Consider the following 8,476-nt stretch of genomic DNA (forward strand, 5'->3'; position numbering starts at 1 on the left):
CTCAGGCCTCAGCTAAAGGCAGGGCGACCGACCTTTCATCCTAACCACTTAATAGTTAACTTTGCTGAAAGTATGCTGATGTCATCCCAGTGGATAAACATGTGGCAGGGATCTCCAGGTACAGGGAGGCGTACGGGCTCCCCAAAGGCCCTGTGGTGGGGCGTATACAGAAGGAACACATCGAAGATGTCAGTACAGCTGGAAGGCAGGAGCCCGGGAAGCTTTTCTTCTCCTGAGTTTAGTTACCTACCCAAGGTCAACAGAGGGACATGCATCCCTACACGTGGAGTTTCGCTCCTCTTTGAGCTCTGTTAAAGAGTTCAGAGAAATGTTAAATATGTATTCCTCTGAATTTTCAATTAAGAACATATAGTAAAAATAAAACATGGTTTAAAATAATATAAACTTTATTTGAAAAGGTCAAGTTATATAGAAAGAGCAAAAAGCATTGTGCAGCAAATATAATTTAGGCAATAAAATGTTTTTTGTTTTTTGTTTTTTTTTTTGGTTTTTCGAGACAGGGTTTCTCTGTGGCTTTGGAGCCTGTCCTGGAACTAGCTCTGTAGACCAGGCTGGTCTCGAACTCACAGAGATCCGCCTGCCTCTGCCTCCCGAGTGCTGGGATTAAAGGCGTGCGCCACCATCGCCCGGCTTAGGCAATAAAATGTTAATCTTAGCTGGTAGGACTGTATGTAGTTTTTCTTTTCTATTTGTATAATAACACTTAAAAGTACATACCAAAATTTATCATCTTTACCGGTTCTAAGTATATAATTCAACAGTGCTAAGTGGACTTACACTGTTAACCAAGTTCTAGAACTTCCTGCCTTGCAGAACTGAATTCTATGCCAACCCTGTATTGTCCTCTTTCTCCATGTGAAGCACACGTTGTTTTGATGATAATATAAACAAGTTAACCTTAATATATCTTGGTTTTTGTTTTGTTTTGGGGACAGGGTCTCACTGTGTAGCCTTGACTGACCTGGAATTCACTTTGTAGGTCAGCCTGTCCTGGAACTCAGAGATCTTCCTGCCTCTGCCTCCTGAGCACACCACACCTAGCTCATATTCTTGTTTACTGAAATAAGATGTTATAAATGAGTTCTGCTATTCAGCTGCAGACCATGCTTGCATGTGTGTTGATAACAAACATAGTTCTACGTAATCCTCTAAATTATGGCATTTACCATGTCAGTAAGTATGTCTTGATATTCTTGATTTAGGATGTTCTGTAAAAAAAAAATCTTTGTACACAGTTTACAAAACAAAATGTCTAAATTTTTATAAGTTTTTCAGCATATATCTCGTTTTCATTTTCTTCTAGCAAAATACAACACAAAATGGAATTTTTTTTTCTCGAAACTGAGGGCTTTGCTATTGTCCTGAGTCAAAAACAACAGTGGTACTGACCAGAAGCAGCAGCTAAATTCAGCAAGGACCCAGCGGGGATCCAGAGACGGTCCCACTGCAGCAAGGACAACGGCTGCCACTCTTCAGAAGGTGCTCATTTCTAAAGGAATGCATGGCATTTGGTTAAAAAAGCTGAGTATGCCAAGAAAAACCTGACGGGTGGTGATAAATTTTGGTCATGGAATTTTTACAATTCTTCCAATAATGAGAAGAATTGGCATTCCCCTTTGCTGAGCGTCCGGGTGGCGGAAGTGATGCTGGGTGAGTCATGAAGCCCCAACCCCGGAGCTCGTGAGCCTCTCTCACTTGCTCTTCACTCCGTGAAATGTTAAACTACAGCAAGGACGGAAATACCAAAAGATTAGATGCCGCGCAGAAAAGAGATCAGATAGAGAGATTAGGTAATTAATTCATCTTGACTGCTCTGGCTGGAGTCCACCCAGGACCATCCGCCTCTCAGCTGGACGCTGACTAAAGGGTAATTCCAGAAGAGAGAATCGGAAGAATCACTCAGTCAGAGCACAGAATTATGAGGAGAGTGAATTGTTGTAAGCCACTAATTAAGCTGACTTTTCGCACTGATATTTAAATAATGCTGGTCATTGACCCTCTAGATCATTTAAACGCCCAGCAGGCATATATGATGAGTTCAGCAAGGAATTTGACAAAATATATCATGATTTCTGAACAGTTTAAGATTAGACGACATGGATCTTTTTTTTAAATATTTTTATTTATTATGCATACAGTGTTCTATCTTCATATATGCTTACTCGCCAGAGAGGGCACCAGATCTCATTACAGATGGTTGTGAGCCACCATGTGGTTTCTGGGAATTGAACTCAGGACCTCAGGAAGAGCAGTCAGTGCCCTTAACTTCTGAGCCATCTCTCCAGCCCGACATGGATCTTTAGTTGAACAATTACATATTCAAAGACATGAACAATGAAGTAACAGGTATCCTGCGAGGCTCTAATAAAAGCTCTCCTCATCTTTGTCATTTTAAGCTTTTTATTAATCAGTATTATTGTTTGTGAGAGAGATGCACTGTGCATATGTGAGCTGTGTGTTGTGTGTGAGAAGTGTCGGCAGTGTAAACCACTGCACACAGACAGCAGAGGTCAGGGGACTTTTAGGAGTCTGTTCTCTCCTTGTGAGTTCTGAGGCTTGAACTCAGGTCGTCAGGCTTGTGTGCCGCTTTTCCCCTCAGAGCCATCTTACCAGCCCACCTTCATTTTTTTCGAATGGCTGGCAGGAATTAAGAAAACTTGCATTTAATGGAAATCTATAACATGCCAGCACCATTACAATGCTTTTTTCTATGATTTTTGGACAGTCCTGCCTCAGCCTGGTGAGCGCTCAAATGACGGGTATGCTCCATACGTCTGGCCATTACAGACTTCATAAACAATAAATGCATCTTTATATGAGGCACCCCTTTTTGTTTTGTTTATTTCTTTCAACAATCCTATAAGGGAGATATTTTTATTCTTGTTTTATCAATTAGGAATCTGAGATTCAGAAAGCCTAAGAGAATTATTCTACATTCAACAAGTTACAAAGAATAATGTTTCATATCTATATACAGAAATACCAACCAGTCTTCCACTCTCAAATGAGATAGGAGACCCAAGAAAGGATATCTACTTTGGGGACAAGGTTCACCTAGAAAATCTGTAAGGCTTTGAGATTCAGTGAATACAAAATTCACACAAAAGACAAAAATAGTGCTACAATTCCCTTTTCCTAAAGACAAACAACAGGATTTCTTTAAATTACAAACTGTCCTAGGACCTTGAAGGTGTGATCTAAGTCCGACACATGCAGAATTTTAGGAACGCTCCAATTCTATCAAGTAAGGCTTTTTACTTACTTAATGAATTTTCTCCTTTTAAGGGCTCCTCATATTTAAAGGTTGCACTACAAAGGGCTGCAAGACATAGGAAAGGGGTCAGAAAGTTAGTCTTATGTTAGAGGATTTCTCTTCATTTCTTTTCTTCTTCAGTTGTAGAAATGTAACCTAGGACTTTATTCAGGACAAGCAAGAGCTCTCTACCATCCAGCTATAACCCCAGCCACCAAATCTCTTTTATGTGTCTCCATAAAAGCCTTTGCACAGCCCAGGGTGTGCACGTAAAAAGAGCCTTTACCGCATGATACTGCAGTCAGCACAGCGATGCATACAGCAATAGCGATCCCGGCAGGCTCTGTGTCCACTGACAGAGCGATCCTAGTTTGTGTGACTTTGCAGAATAAAATTTCATCATGACACATCCTTGTTTGCTGATGCACCACTATAACTAATCATGCAGACATAACTAACAGATAGTGTTAATCATAATGACTCAGGAGAAAAATGTACTATATTATTGGTACGTAGCAATCAAAGTCTGACTAATAAGTTATTAATTGAATAAGTTAGTAAAGAACTTTTTAAAAATTTACAGAAGTTCAGTGACAAAGATAATGTAAGAATGGTGCACCTTGGTTAATGATTAGAGATGTCTCTAAGGAAGGTTGTCTTTCCTGTGTAATGCTCAAACACCCTGAGTAAAGAGGCAACAGTAAAAAGATTGCTTTTACTGTCATAATTTAAAATTCAGCATAGTAATCTTTTACCTAGACAAAAATTAAAAATTTTTACCATGAAAAAATTTTGACTATGAAATAGCAAAATAATTTCTCCCATAAAAGGTAATACTTTCATACTGCTAAAATGACAGCGATTTTTTGTTATTGTTTGTTGTAGAATATCCAGGAACCAAGGGCTAGGGTGTCGTTCAGTGGTAGAGCACTTACCTATGTGCAAAACCCTGAGGTTTTTTTAAAACATTTTTTAACATTTTTATTTATTAAGTATATAGTGTTCTGTCTGCATATATGACTACTCGCCAGAAGGGGGCACTAGATCTCATTACAGATGGTTGTGAGCCACCATGTGGTTGCTGGGAATTGAACTCAGGACCTCAGGAAGAGCAGTCAGTGCTCTTAACCTCTGAGCCATCTCTCCAGCCCCAAAGCCCCGAATTTTAAGTATAGCACTTAAAACAACAAACACCTCCAAGGATCAAAGAAAGATATACAGGTAATAATTTAGCATCATTTTAGTATTTTTACTGTGAAATTATTTTCCTTTCAATTACTAAAATCTAGAAAATAGTGAAATTCTTCCTGAGGGATAAATTGCAGAGAACGTATTTAAATAACAAATAAAAGCCAGGCAGTGGTGGCGCACACCTTTAATCCCAGCACTCGGGAGGCAGAGGCAGACGGATCTCTGTGAGTTCGAGACCAGCCTGGTCTACAGAGGTAGTTCCAGGACAGGCTCCAAAGCCACAGAGAAACCCAGTCTCGAAAAACCAAAAAAATAAAAAATAAATAAAATAAAATAAAAATAAATAACAAATAAACTCACTAAATTATACTTAAAGCCTGCCCCCAAAATAGGGTAATTACTAAAAGAAAGTTTATGTGGTCTTTAAGTTCATACTTTTAAAAATCATAAAAGTTGCAAGTGGGCCAAAGTGCTGACAACCTGAGTCCACTCCCTGGAGCCCACATAACAGGGGAAGGTGAAAACCAACTCCACAAAGTTGCCCTCTGCTCTGCAGAGCCATGCCCTGGCACACTGGTATGTGCACACACACACAAAATGGAAACAATAAAAATTATAAAAGTTATTGATGGCACAAAATCATATGCCTAGTGGATTCAAAGAATACACCTTTGTTTAGAGGTTGTGCATTTTGGGGGGAGGGGTTGTTGTTTGTTTGAGACAGGGTCTTACTGTGTAACCCCAGCTAGCTGGAACTTTCGATCTTCAAACTTTAGGCTTTTAACCTTTGACACACTAGACAGAATGGAATGTCCTATACAGTGTTCTTTGGAAAGTAAGACATCAACATATGAAAGATTTCTTAGATCTTCACTTCACACATCCCACAAAATAGAGTCGTGACAAATTATAACACAACAGAAGCAGACAAACTAGATTCAAAAGATCAGCCATATAAGGGAAGATACCCTCTGGGTTCTGAAAAACAGAAGGTAATATAGGGGAAAACACGGTTTATCATTTTTCAAAAGGAAATTTCTAAGTCAAATACTGCTAAGAAGTACCAGATGGAAATTTTGTCTGGCATAATTAACACACCCACAGAGGGTGGGTTATGGAGAAACATATAACTGCACGAGCATTAAGTGCAAGTAAATTGTATAATTATTCTTGAGAAAAGATCTCACTATATTGCCAAGACTGACTTCAAATTCCTGGGTTCAAGCAACCCTTGTGCCTTTTCCCCAAGTATATGGGAATACAAGCACGAGTCATTGCCTAGCAGGAAATTAATATCCATTGCTTTCAGAACTTGACAACTGAAGGAAGTGACAGGATTTGAAGAGGGTAGAACTTTCGCTCCCCAAGTCATCATCAGTGTGACCTGGTGAGCAAAATACTTGTTAGACAAAGAAGATAAATCCCAGCAAAAAGCACTGCCTGGACATATGACTCCTATCAACACTATCAAATGTACCCCCCCCCCCCCCACACACACACCCAGACAGGGTTTCTCTGGAGCTTTGGAGCCTGTCCTGGAACTTGCTCTCTAGACCAGACTGGCCTTGAACTCACAGAGCCGCCTGCCTCTGCGGCCCAGGTGCTGGGATTAAAGGCGTGCGCCACCACCGCTCGGCATGAAATAATATTCTTACAGCTGATGACTAGACTTACTGTAGACAGTAATGTGAATTGACAACATGAAAATGGCCAAATTGGTGCGCTCAGGGAAGTTTGCTAGACAAGTCTTTGTGAGCCTACTGCCAAGTCTACAAAACACGTGTGTTTATATATGCCCCCACACATGAAGACATCTGCAAATACTATGTTAGCAGTTTGCTTTTATTTGCTTGAAGCCACCTTTGGCAGTCTTATCACCAGTAATTTTAAGGAGTTTAAACTAAGAGGCCCACATTTTATTTAAATGATACCTTAAAAACCTAAACTTGAATTTTAAAATCTTTTACTATGGAGGCTGCATCTACAGAGTGAGCAGCAGGTACAGTGGGGGCATACATATTCGGGCTAAAAATGCTGTTCTCAAAATCGTGACTTTGACCTGAGAGACAACTGTGTTATATGATCATTGACGTAAGAGATTTTGTTTCCCTGTGGCCTCTGGAGACAGGAAGGACTACCTCCTCAGCATCTTGTGATTAGACTCTCGGGTATGAGTTACAAAACAGGCAACCTTGATGATGTATGGAACAGAGTCCTATCTTCACAGAAACAACAGACTTCTGAGCAATCTCGGGTATAGAGTGCATTCTCTGAGAAACAGGCTTAAACTCAGAGTGGCTTCAATGAACTCCATTGAACTTCTGAGGCCTTTGAACTCAGTCAAACCAAGAGGCTTACCTTACTGCTAAGATTGCATTTCTAAAGATAAGCTGTATCTCTTGCAAATTATTGACATACTACATAGCTTTAGTTTTCCCAACCCTTAGCAACAGCTGGACTGGGATTGGATTGTTTCTTCGGATAATTTAGGGCTCCTTGCAAAGGTTATGACTAAACCAAAGTGGCTTGAATATTTGTTTTACGTAACTAACTAAACAACTAGACCCTGAGAAATTACAGCTCACCGAATTCCAGTGGCTTTATTTCATACCCCTCTCTGATTTTGAGCTTTATTCTTTTTTAAAAAAATATATTTTGTATATATGAGCATTCTACTTGCACGTTTGCCTGGGTGACAGAAGAGGGCATCGGATCCCATTATAGATGAGCTACCATGTGATGGCTAGGAACTGAACTCAGGACCTCTGGAAGAGTAGCCAGTGCTCTTAAACTGCTGAGCCATCTCTCCAGCCGCCAGCTTTATTCTTATATATGTGTGAGATGACTGCTATCTTCAGGACTCATCTCTAGATATAACATATACTAAGAGAAACACTTTCAGAAGGGCTTCCAGAAGTAGAAGCAAACTTTCTGGCATCTCAAATGATACAAGTTCCTCCTTGATAAGGCCCATCCTGAATCTATGGCTGAAGATGGCCTTCTCTAAGCACTGATGCTTCCTGAAAGGATTGAGAGTTTTGTTCTAGTAAAGGCTCAAGATAACACAGGAATGAACTTTATTTACTTTCATATCAGAAAGCAATTTAAAATGGTTTTAAAAATGCATAAAATATGACAAAAATACAAATGAAAAGGAGAGAAAAGATTTAAGCAAGTGACAAGCCATCTGTGCAAAATTCACTTGCTTCATCTACATAAATGCTGCAAATTTGACTGCTGTTCTCATCAGCCAATGAAGCGAGGGCAACTTAGTAATTCAGTCAAGCTTTGTTTGGTTCCAAGTCACAGAGATCCATATCAAACTGGAGTTATTTTAAGTTCTCAATCTAATAGAAAAGTTGATGAAAGGATCTAGCTTTAGCTAGGTAGAGGCTCGGACAATGTGAACAATGCCTTCACAACTTGTTTCTTCCAGTTTTACTCTCTGCGCTTTCTTATTAATTTATGACTATGAGACAAGGAAAAAAAACCACAACTGATGAGCTTTTAGAGGAAACTTAACTACAGCTGTTCAGCTAACATGACATGGCACCAGACTGTTTATACCCTTAGACCACTACTATGCCAGGCAGGCCTTAACTAGAGAGGTTTCTCTTTGCAGTGAACTGCACTAATGCAGACTCAGGGCTGCTCAAGGCACTGGGCATTAAGTGATGGCTGAGAACTCAGTCCTAAACAGGAAATTTATACCATCAAGGGAGAGAAAGCGGAAAGAGTGTAAGATCTGGAGAGAGGGAGAAGGCTTGTAAAATGGTACCTTCTGGGCATCACAGTTACTACAGTCATCTCACAGCAACTGGAGTTGCTTCTACCAGGCCTTCACAAAACTGGGCCTGTCACTAGTCAGTCACGGCCGGAGGAAGCATTCATAGGACCATACTTCTTCTGGTGAACAACTGGGTGGAGTCTGGGGGCAAGGCAGTTATTCTCTTCAGTTACACATCCACAAGTTGAGCTCACCAGGCCCCAATGGATAGTGTGAAACCTATG

This window comes from Microtus oregoni, unplaced genomic scaffold (genome assembly GCF_018167655.1).
Source record: "Microtus oregoni isolate MIOR12 unplaced genomic scaffold, Mior012 000012F_ref0000307, whole genome shotgun sequence".
In the NCBI taxonomy this organism is placed as follows: domain Eukaryota; kingdom Metazoa; phylum Chordata; class Mammalia; order Rodentia; family Cricetidae; genus Microtus; species Microtus oregoni.